The 12,072-nt window shown below is 40.0% G+C and overlaps 1 protein-coding gene across 9 annotated transcripts in view; it reads right to left on the bottom strand.

The window, feature by feature from the left end:
* The window catches only part of LOC139340030 (bromodomain adjacent to zinc finger domain protein 2B), a 46,582-nt gene that overhangs the window by 27,278 nt on the left and 7,232 nt on the right, over positions 1-12,072 (bottom strand). The window lies entirely within an intron of this gene.

Genomic DNA, 12,072 nt, shown 5'->3' with positions numbered 1-12,072 from the left:
AGCCATGGTCTTTTATGCATCAATGTAATCACATCTTTGACCTCCTATGCAAGAACGCACACATGCTGCGCGCCTCGCAAAGAGATCCACCTGTCCTCACACTGCTGGATAACAATTCATTTTTGCTCCTGAGAATTACCAGGTAAAACACCAAGCTAAGGTATTCTATTATCATCTTTCTTCAGGACACATCTATCTTTAAGGAAGACCGTCACTCCAAAAAATGAATATCTGTTTGTATCGACTGCATCAAACAAGTATTGAATGCTACCATGAATAGAGCGGAGAGGGTGGTAGTAAAGGAGGCAAATGGACTCTGATGAATGATCCGAGGCCTCAGTATGACAAATGTTCCAAGAAATGCATTTGTCCTTCACAGCAGTGTTAGCACAGTTTGCAGTTTGCATGTGGATCATTTTCATGAGGAGTGATCTGGGGGTGGGACGCAGCGCCTGGAAACAGGAGTCCCACATGTTCTTCACAGACTGACATCCATCATGAACACATTCTCAGAGCTCCTGCCTACTGCAGCCCCATCAGCAGCAAGCATTAGCCATAAATTGTGTTGCTCAGCCTGCAGTTTTTAATTAGACACATACAGAGAGGAAGGAAGAGAGGGGGCAGAGAGAGAGAAAAGGAAGAAAAGTAATTTCATGCATCTCCCAATCAGCTGCTATTAATCTGTTGTTGTTGGCTTACAAAATGCAGGTGGTACAGGGACAATGGCATCCAGTCAAAGACATTTTCACTGTTAATGCATTGCTAAAACAGTTTATTTTCAAACAGAATGCCACACTTAATATAAATGAATGCTTCACTGTAAAATTTAGAGCTACGTTATACCTGTTCACGGCCTAATATGCAGCCATTTCCTAGTATTTGCAGTATTTTCAACAGGAAGGAGGAGTAAAGGCAAGCCAAGACTTGTTAAAGATAATCACACGTGCACTATATTATTATCATTAACTTCCCACTACACCCTCCTTGTTTACTCGTGCATCATTTGTTCCCCATCATTTGTTGGAGGCGTCATTATAATGACTGTTTCAGACAAGGAAAAGTGAGGTAATAACTATGTGAATTTTTTGCCCCCAGAAAAGGGGATACTTTACTTATACTTAATTAGACATACAGGAATGTATTTGAGAGGCAAAAGAAAAGTGTTCTGCTTTTTTGCAGAGACAGTGTGCACATACAGGCAAAATGTTTAAAGGTAACTTTTTCCTTTGGCACTTACTCACACGTTAATCACTGTCAGCGGGAGCTTTCTCAAAACCTTTGCCATTTCAAAAATATTTACATGCCACTGATAAGAAAAAAAACAACATACTAACATGTGTTTACTTGGTCCAGACTCCACACTTTTATTTGTCAAAATACTTTCTAGCACAAACAAGGCAGTCATGTGTATGATAAAAATGGCAATTTTAATAAATCCTCCCTTGCAACACTTTACATCGCAACTTCAATTATTCCACAGAAAGCAAGGTGGTAACGCAGTTGCACTGTGACTCAAAGTGTTATACAAATTCAGCAGTTGAATATCTCCATTTAATATTATTGGATTGTGAAAGGTGTGCATTTGCATGTAAACAGGAAAAAGCAGCTTGAATATAAATCAGGTGCAATCATCTGACAGAAAGCATAGCTATAATTTGAACATGAGCGTAAGATGCTGATGCAAAGGTTATCTGTCATTCTGCACTGCTAACTAACAGAGGACACTGTCTACTATTCTACATTCAACTGTAAAAGAAGAAAAAGGCATGCTTGTGGCATTAAGATTATGCTTACAGTGTTTGCTTGTTAGACAAATAGATTTGGTAGATTATGCTACAGCACGACATTACTGCAAAAATTTGCCTGTAGTATCTATCAAGTATCTGTTAGCTGGCTGTACCTGGAACATGGTGTGTAGTCTGATGGTGTGACTTTGTATCATACTAGACAGTGAGGATAAAAAGTAAAAGGTATGGTCAATCTTTACGCCTCAAAACCGAAATGTCAGTAACATTCTTGTGCTTCACATGATCAAAGAAACAGCATTTATGCACAGGAAAACATGAGTCCTAACAGGGCTTTTAACCCATCTCTCCCCACCGTCAGTGTCCAAGATGAAATAAAAGGCAGCTAGGATCAAGGTAAACATCGCCATCAGAGCTTTTTTTTTTCATTCCCAGTGCCTCTCTCTCACTCTCCAAAGAGTACAACATAAATCACATGGCAACCGTAATGGGAAGTGGGACTGCAGTGTGCCAAATGAAGCAATAAAACAGATCCCGAGTGTCCCTTTCAAAGCATTAGTCACACAGTGTCCATATGTCCACTGCTTTATTGAAGCAGACGATGCTGGTTACATTCAAACAAACACCTGTGCACACACCAAATGTCCTAAATGAAGGTCAATGATATAGAAAAAGTGAGACATCAGGATTCTTAACCTCAAAAATTGGCACTGCGCCCTTACAGCTAGATAATGTCAGTCTGCCAAAAAGGAGAACACAATTTTCAATAGCTGGACTCTTGCATCAGCCTTATAATGGAGACGCTTGAGGACTGACACATCTCTACACCAGTCACTTTGATGTGGAGAGCCGTGGGACTCACTTCTCCCATAACAAATTCTTGGACTGCAAAGAAACAAGACGGGCCCTCAACACTCCACACAGGAAGGAGCAAGCGTGATTAAGACAACAGGGATTAACATGATACACTGGTGGAAGCACGAGACCTTCCAGCTTCGACACATTCTTCAGACTGTGCAGTGAGCTCTGAAACTGAAGATGCAGCAACAGTCTCCTGCTGTTCTTAGTCACTGAAGTTTTGCAATTGCTGAACCGTCAGCTGCCCAGCTTCGCCGGCAGAATGCAAGAAAAGCACCTAACACTGTCAGCCAGTTTGGGCCTCTGCGTTAGTAACAAAGAAAGTAGTCTCAACACACAACACTCCCCGGCTCATTTTGTGCAGCTCACCTCCCACGAGGCTGATATTCACCTTTATGCTGTATGTCAATCAAATCCTTGTAATATCATTAGCAGTGTGCGTGGCACTGAAAACACATAATACATACAGCCTATAGGAGAAAAAAAAAGGGAAACTAAAAAAATTCAAAATGGTGTACTTTATAAATTACACTTGTAGACAAGCTGTCATTTGGAAGCCATTCAGTGAGAAAAAGACACAATTACCTCCTCAAGGTGAAACAAAGTTGTCCATACTACAGCTGCACTGCCTTTTCAATTCTGCATTTGTTAAATCTGGATATTAAATTCAGTGCATTAGGTGGCAAAAAGGGAATATTTGAGACGCTACAAAGAATTCATTTTGGAACCAACAGTGTGTGGATTTTAAAAATAGTTGTTAATGGTGTTTTTTATTGATATGCAAAGTGTGGTTTTCAAGAGAGCTCAAAGATACATTCCTGATTTCACAGTTCGCAACGGAGTTTCTAAACATCAAAAGTGAGCAGGGAGGATATTTTAGGAGTTGGAGGGCACAATTTGGTACAGTAACAAAATGAGGAGGTGTATCTTTAAACACAGTAATCATTTTTGGAGCACATAAGCCAGTGAAATATTTAATCTGACAAATTTCCTAAATGTAAAAAATTTGCATGTATAATCAGCAGAGAAGATTCTCCTGTGAAAAGTCTCTATCACCAGCGCCACAGGCAAAAACACATACTGTAGAACCGGAATAATTACTGCATATAATACAGGTCTGATTGGAGCAACTTGACTTAAAAATACAAAAAAATAAAACACAGTGGATGCTGAGGATCTGTTGATTTTTTTCTAAAACAACATTCTGAAAAACAATATATTATTATCTGTTATCTGGGCAATTAGTCAAATTTTACAATAGAAACTGCAGCAGTTCGAAAGCCTATTACAATTAAGACTGAGCATATAACAGCTTGCAGCACACATATATGTACTTTTTTCAGTTGAATTATATTTAAAGTTCAAGGAAATCAACTGTTTTTTGTGTTTTGAAATTCTAATCAGTGTACAGCTGACCATACTACAGTACATCACATGTGATATGCATACACACAGATTTTTCATTATAGGGGAGCCAGGTTTCCCTCAAAGGACACCTGACCCGACTGAAAATAATATTAATGTAAGATAAAACAAGGAAAAACAAGGAAAGGAAAATATTTAGAATAATAATATTTCTACTCCAATGGTTAAAGATTGTCTGCTTTACTCAGTACTCAGAGTGGATTTTTTCTCCACTGAGCTTTGTATTTTGCATAGGGTAGATTTTAGAATATTTACATCACTTTGAAATCTGACAGCAATTTTCTCACAAGCAAAAGCAGCCTAGTTACTGTGGCTTTGACTCAGTGGCAAATAAGGAAATGCTGAAAGTTTCATTTAGCTTATTCAACAGTGATTGTCAGTTTTGTTTTTCCCCAAATGCAAAATGAAACCAAAAAGGCTGCAAAAATCTGATGGTTTTCCCATGATGAAGTCTACTGCTTACATTTCCTGTTATGGCAACCTTCCACTTGACAGGCCACAAACAAAAAAGGAGAACAATCAAAGAATAAACACTGTCATGTATCATGTGCTATAGTTTACAATGGAAATGGTTTAACTAATTACATGAATAATAAAATTAGATTTTCTTGCATTATTGCATATATTGTGTGGCAGTGTGAAGTACATTAAGATAAATATTTACCCGCTTCCACACATGCGCTTTATACCATGATGCTCTGGCAATTCTGTATGTCACCTTCAAAGCAAAACACTGTTATCCGTGGAAAGGCTGCACAAGAGCCACAGACTGAACAATTTGGCACACAGTCCCTGTTGACATTCTGCTTGTGTTAGTCATTAAATCAAAAGGTTATCAGAGACTGAAGTGTCAAAGGCAAATCCAACAGTTTTACCATCCAGAGTTCTTTGTTCTAGGCGCCAGGATGTAACTGTGTCTCACGCTGTAATTTTTGGGAAGTAATAGGTGAAGGTTATGAAATTAAATAGGGCATTTCATCATTTTAAATATGCTAATTCTTATGGGATAAAACGTAGGACAATGTGCTTTGAGATGAGAAAGACGGAGAAAAAAAAAGTCTTATTTTAATAGTGCTCAAAAACACCTGAAATTCATTGGAGAGTTAATACGAAGCGCGCGGTGCATGCAGCTGTGGCTTCAATGGATGTGGGAGAGTCACTTGGGATACTCATCAGACTATTTTTATTTTGATGAATGTGCGGGGAAAATAACTAATTTCCTGTCTGCCTCTGAGCCATCTTCACAAAAAGAGCTTCTTCTCTGCTGCTAAATGAATATTTCCATTGCCTGTACTACTTCAGATACCGTGTACACCGAGAGGTGCTAACAATGACAACATGGTGCTGAACACCACTGACCACTACAAGCAGCCATGATACGTTCAGGCTCCCAGTGCTTCATTTCTAAAAACAACCAGAGATTTGGAGTATGGTTCAGGACTACTGCTGCTGCCACTTCATGACATTCAAATTCAGGACAGCCACATTTTGTGATACTGTGCATATAGATATGATGCATTTTCACACATTCATGGCACATTCTCATTCACATATTTCAACCCAAACAAGGTAGACAGAGGTAGCAGTGCCATCTCCAAATGTACCAACCACAGAGGCAAAGCAGTCCCTGACCAGTGCTAACAAAGCTGGAATTACCTCGACTGCCGAACACACACGTAAGAGGTCTGATGATACTGGATTTTTAGAGCATTCGGACCACAGAACCTAGTTCCAGAGGAGATAGCTCCTGCCCCCAAAAAGTCCCTGCACTTCAGTCAATGCTTTCAGATAGGACACTGAAATGACACAAACCACAAAACTACGTACAAAAACTTGGGACATCACAAGTGCCTTCCCAACATCCACGCAAGCATCACTGTCACACAACTGTGTATTTCCTTGCATGCAAAAATTCATCTCAGATGAAGTTTCTGCTTTTTAATCTTTCATCAGTATAATTTACTTGATGTTTATTCTTCTTCAGATGTGGTGGAAAAGTACAAATACGAATGTACAAAAAGGGACTTTTAGTTCCTGGGGCTATCTGGTCGAAGCCCAACAGAGTCATTGGGATTAAAAGAGAGATCAAGACGTGTGTGTTGGTGGCATATCAATGATAAGAGAGCTGCTCATAAAAAAACAAAAAACACAGGGGAAAAAAAGGAGAATTCACCCCTGCGGTACTCCACACACTCAAAGAGCTGATGAAGGAACAAGATAGAGATGCAGAAATTCCTGACAGCTAACAGTAAAACCATACATGTGGAGTTCCAGATATACCCTCCTACCCTCTAAGCCTAACAGCAGGATGTCGTGAGCATGTGTGTCACAAAAAGCAGCACAGAGTGGGCCGCCAATTGTCAAAAATATTATTGTTGTTGCTGCAGTTATGATGTACTTAAATCCCAATCAACAGAGATTATAATCAGTTTGGTTTGTATCCTGAAACATTTCACCATGTCATTAGAACCTGAGGGCTATAGTATGCATCTGCCTGTGGCACTTTTTGTTTTTAAATGGTCTATAGAACACTGTCTTCAGGATAGCATGAGGTCAGTCTGGCATGGGCCCAATATTGATATACATGTACTTTCTCTTCAGCAGGTTACCAACTGTAAGCCCAATGCGGAGCAGCATCTGTCCTTGTTAATATCGCCATTGCAGAGCAGCTGTGCGGGGATAGTATGAAACAGAACACCTTGCACACATACACAGAGCCTTACTAATGGAAAAATCTTCACGCAGTTCCTGTTAGTGAAACTCGACAAGCACTGCCCTTTGAAAGCTGTGCGCAGCCAGGCCTGAAAGAGGGAAGAAAGGTGCATGCCGTGGCAGCTCAATATCATCCTCCTTAGAGATAGAAAAACAGCTAGCATGTATGGGTAGCTCCACATTACAACACTCTCACGGATGCCTGCTAATGAGGCACATTACATTCAATATCAGATATAGGCAATACATACCGAAATGTTACCCAAATTAACATGCTGTTAAGCATTTGAATGCTACTACCAGTAGACCAGAAAATTCCTATGGATATTCATAAATGGTAATTCAACATTAGTGCAAAATGGGCAGATTTAATTGTGCAAGATAATATAAATAACACTATTGTTAAAAAAAAATAACACGAATATTTGGAATGAATCAAGATTGACATGTTGTATAAATCAATTCAGCAATTCAGTACATGCATAAACAGAATCTGGGGTAAGGAGACAACACTTCACTTTTCCTGAAGGATGCCACTCAAATCCAAACATTTCCTCCTGGATATTAGGCTACGTGAATACAATATTCATTTTACTGCAGGAGAACAGTCAATGCATAACAAGGAGATCTGCTAATGAAATCAACCATCAAGCTGAAATGCATACATATTAAACTGGGGTCTCAATGTCATTTGCTTTTCGCATCGTTTATCCTTTTACTTCGTTTTCCACAGGTTCATCCAATATTTTATTCTGACTTAGATTTGTTTACAGCCAAGAATAATTACTGCATATCACAGTTTCATTCTGTGTGCCTGCGTTATCTGTGTAATGAGAAGAGCCATTACCAAATTAATATTATTTGCATAAACATTTTCACCTTAGTAAATTATTTATTTTGAGTCGAGCAATGTTAATGACAACCACTAGCCAAACTGAAGCCATGCGATGTATCTATACTCCTGAGGAATCTCTTCCATTAACAATGTTGTTTAGAACTCAAATCAATTACAACAATTCTGTTACAAACATTAAATAAATGGAGCTAAACAGCTGTCTCGTACTGCTTTTGCTTGTTCACAAACTTCAATTTGCTTCCTCATTATGCACTAATAATATCAGTTTCATGATTACACGTGCAATCTTTTTCTAAAAAAAAAAAAAGACATTTAAATCCTTTTCCACTAGCTTAGTAAACAATGGAAATGAGATAATTGATCATGTGCTGGGGGGATCTCTGTGAGCGGCAGAAGGTCACCGCCCGCCAGCAAGGCTGATAGGGAAAATGGCGTTGATGCTCCCGAGCTGCCATTTTTCTTCCCTGACAAAGACTCCATCTGCCACCAAGCCATTTGCAGCCTCCGAGTCAGAATATCAATGATTTCCAACCATTCTACAACGCAGCTTTCACCTTGGTGTCACCTCTACACCCGTCTGAGCGCTGACACCACAGATCCTCTCTGCGAAGATCCTGTACTGCCAACAAAACTCTCATCCACCTAAGTGGCATTTATGGTGCTCAAGAATGACAGGCATTTTATTAGCATTGATAATATTTGAGCTTTTTCAGATCGGGGCAGCTACAAGGTTTCAGAATGTGTGGTTTACTCTGAAAGAGAACAAATCCATGATATCAGTGGCAAAATCATGTCTGCCAATAAGATGCTTTGGAGGCTTTTTTCCAAGACACACTGTAGGATCTTTATTTTGTGATGCATGATGTTGCTGTGAAATGATGAAAAGTCTCTGTTGTCCAATGAACACTTGATGCCAACTGTAAAGAAGGAACAGCAGGCAGCTGACCTTGACCACCCGAGAAAATACAGTTTTCCTCAATGCCATCTGCACACATCAGAGAAGCTTTTGCAGGCCTACAGTCTTCCAACAAGCTCCCCAGCAGACCATGTAAGTGTTGTCCTAAAACCCAGGCCTGCCTGACCTCTCACCCCAGGAGAGAAGCACTCCATTCCACTTTGCTGAGAACAAACTACCCTCTGTGATTGCAGCTGCCTGTAACTCCACTGGTCTTATCCCTGTTGAGCAGACACAGGTTGCTCCACATAAATCCATAACACTACATTCCTATGTTAAATATTATATTACTGCCTCAAACTAGCAGGCTAAAGATCAACAAAGAAACCCAGACCACCACATAAAGAAAACGTGAGTATTCTTGAGCACCAGCCAGCACACAGTAAGTCACATCAACATGTGCCACTGATGGGTTGGTTTGCTGTACCTACCAGGAAGTACAGCACAGAACAGTAGTTCAGTGCTTCTGCAAGTGAAGAGATGCCACAAATGATTCAATTAGATATTTGGGGCTGCTGTGGCTCAGGAGGTAGAGCGGGTCTTCCTTGTCAGAAGGTCGGCTGTTCGATCCCCGTTTCCTCCAGACAGCATGCTGAAGTGTCCTTCAGCAAGATACTAAACCCAAAATTGCTCCCGATGGTAATGTAAGTGTGTGTGCATGGGTGAATACAGCATGTGTTGTAAGGTGCTTTGAGTGGCCAGTAGACTAGAAAAGAGCTATATAAATGCATGGTGGTTTCCACTGGGCAACCAGTGGAAACCACCATGCATTTCAACTGCCAAATAATCCACAAAACCATGCAGAGAAAACTACTCTTTGACCCTTCAGATTAGGGGTGCACTGAACCGATACTGATATCAGGTATTTGTATGATACTGCCTGGAACTGGAAAAAAAAAATCGATCAGTACATCCCAAGTTCAGATGGGCGCCATTCTTCAAATCACAGTATGAAAACATGATATTTCTACAGATGACTTTTGCTCTTGAGAAGCAAAGATTTCTGCAATAAATTAGTTTTACAGCAACTTCTATGCTTCCTAATGAGACTTGCAGAGTTTTAAGTTCTCACAGTATCTTTGCACGATTTTATACAAGTAGGTGTAGAACCAACAACAATGCGCCACCTCAGTCATAAACTGAGGACTAGTCATGTGACCTGATTGATTGAGATGTGGCAATCTTAACATTTAATATAATGAACAACATTAATCCCTTAAAACAACATGACGTAACCAGTAGCTCTGGATTTGTACCATACAGAAACACATTATGGACATTGCTGCTATTCTTAGAAGCTGAGAACACCTGAGAACAGTCAGTGCCAATGCAGTGTCCATACAACTAAAACCTCTCATCGTTACATCATTCACAAGTCTTTGCTTTAAATTTGACAGCATTCTTTCGTCACTTCACTTGTATGCATGCTAGTCTTCCTGCGAGCAGAAAGAACAGTGGGATAAGATATCTGCGACCACGCCACATTACTACAGCCGACTGTTTAAAGCTACACTATTAACTGAAGCAGATCAATATTTAAAAAAGAGGAGGACATAACTCAAGCACTCTCTCCAACACAAAACACACAAAATGATGCATATCAAACACATCACTCACCAGTCCACAAAGCTTCACGCTCTCTCATTTAAGACTGGAAACTGCTACAATACCAGTTTTTACAGCACTCCTTTTGAAATCATACCAACTTTAATAGAACTGAACAACTCTGATAATTCATTTAAAATGCCATGGTAATGCTATGCTATGATAAAGCATTTACCTGACATTTGGCAGTGTAAGGGAGCACGGTCCTGCTTCACTTTGTCTCTCTTAACAATTCCTGACAAAACAAGCATGTCTGCCTTGTCCCTTTGTTTGCTGTGTATGTCCATTGTGTTGAAGTGGTACAGAGATGAATGCCAGCACTGCCAAGCCTTTACTATAATGCAGCTGCAGGCACACAGTGATGCTGATTTAAATTTTCTTTTGCTTGATTAGTCTAGGTCTCTCTGTATATTTGCTTTCCAAAGCCTCTTTTCTGGGTCCACTTGAGACATTGCTGGGAATGGTTTTACTAATCAGGCAAATCAGTTGTTGGTAATCGTATCACCTCTCTAACTCACATATTGCCTCTTAATCCTTTTCTACATTACTCTTTTTCTTTTTACTTTCCCTTTAGCACAGGGAGGATGTGCTGACTGGTCATAGCGCAACATTAACAGTTTTGTCGCGCACATTTCGATTACCCGTAAAGAAAAGCAAACTGACATCAAAGTTGATCAAACTATAGGTGGCAAAGTGGGGCTGATAAACAGGGACATGCAGTTCAAACAAGGAGTCAGATATCACTTCACAGATGCACAATGTACACAGACTTCACAATCTCTCAACTTTTAAACACCCCTGCTCACTACATCCTCACAAACAAAGAGCTGTTTTCAGCATATTCATTCATAAAAGGTGTGTTTAATGGCTCTGGCCCATATCAGGACTGTGAAATTACTTTACAACAACCATTGTGTCCGCTTCTGGCAGCCAAAAGCAAAGGCTGGCAGCTGTTTCGGAAACTTACTGTTGGGCCCTGTAGGTAAACTGAAGGTTACTCATAACTGCTGTAATAAATCCTCGAGGGCTTCAGCTACACACAGATGAAAGCGAGAGTGCTCAGGTTTTAGAGACGATGGGATTCCTGCAGCGAGTCTCATTTTGCCATCGCCATGTCTACAGCGCTACAGATGACCTGTCTCTTTCCAGGGTCAGTCACATAAACAGTGGGAGACTTTTTCTCTGGATCGGGAGGTGGCCATGTACATGTCATAACCTTTATGAAGCAAAGAATGCTCAAATTACACCCTGAAATTTAAGTGAGCAGTCGCACTCACCTTCAGGATTCACTAAATGTTGAAAGATTTGAGGAGTCTAAGTAGCAATGACAACAACAAAGAAGCAGTAGCACTGATAATTGAACAATATCTGATAAACCCACAATTCAGCATTACAGTTAAAAGGCAAAATAATCTCTATTTCCTTTATAATATTAATTTAACTTCAAAATATTCTGCCTTCAAAGCGTGTTGATCTAGTGTGACAACCAAGTACAACTGTGCTCATATATTGACTGCTTGGAGAAACTGTTTCATTGTAAATACCCGTCATCTGACCTACTCCACAGTGGAGCATGAACAACAAAGAAAACCCGACTGCACTTGCAAGACCGCATATGAACTTGCTGGTAATTTGGCAGCACATATTGCAGTCGGAGAAAAACCACATGTCACACTTTCTGATAGAGTAGAGCTCGGGCTGAAGGGAAATGAGTTTGATATACCAACCGACTCTGTCTTGGGGCAACAATTCAATCTTTAATAGCAGCTAGGAAACATCTGTATATGTGGAGTAGCCTAAATTAAAATTAAAACAAAGCCAAACAATGGCTCCAACCCCACCAATTACCCTTGTTTGGCTCACAGTAATTTATCTTAACATACCCCATAGTCAAAAAAGTTTTCCTTTCTCCCCAA

This window comes from Chaetodon trifascialis, chromosome 12 (assembly GCF_039877785.1).
Source record: "Chaetodon trifascialis isolate fChaTrf1 chromosome 12, fChaTrf1.hap1, whole genome shotgun sequence".
In the NCBI taxonomy this organism is placed as follows: domain Eukaryota; kingdom Metazoa; phylum Chordata; class Actinopteri; order Chaetodontiformes; family Chaetodontidae; genus Chaetodon; species Chaetodon trifascialis.
Note: the sequence above shows the minus strand (reverse complement) of the source record. Positions and strands in the feature narration are given on the sequence as shown.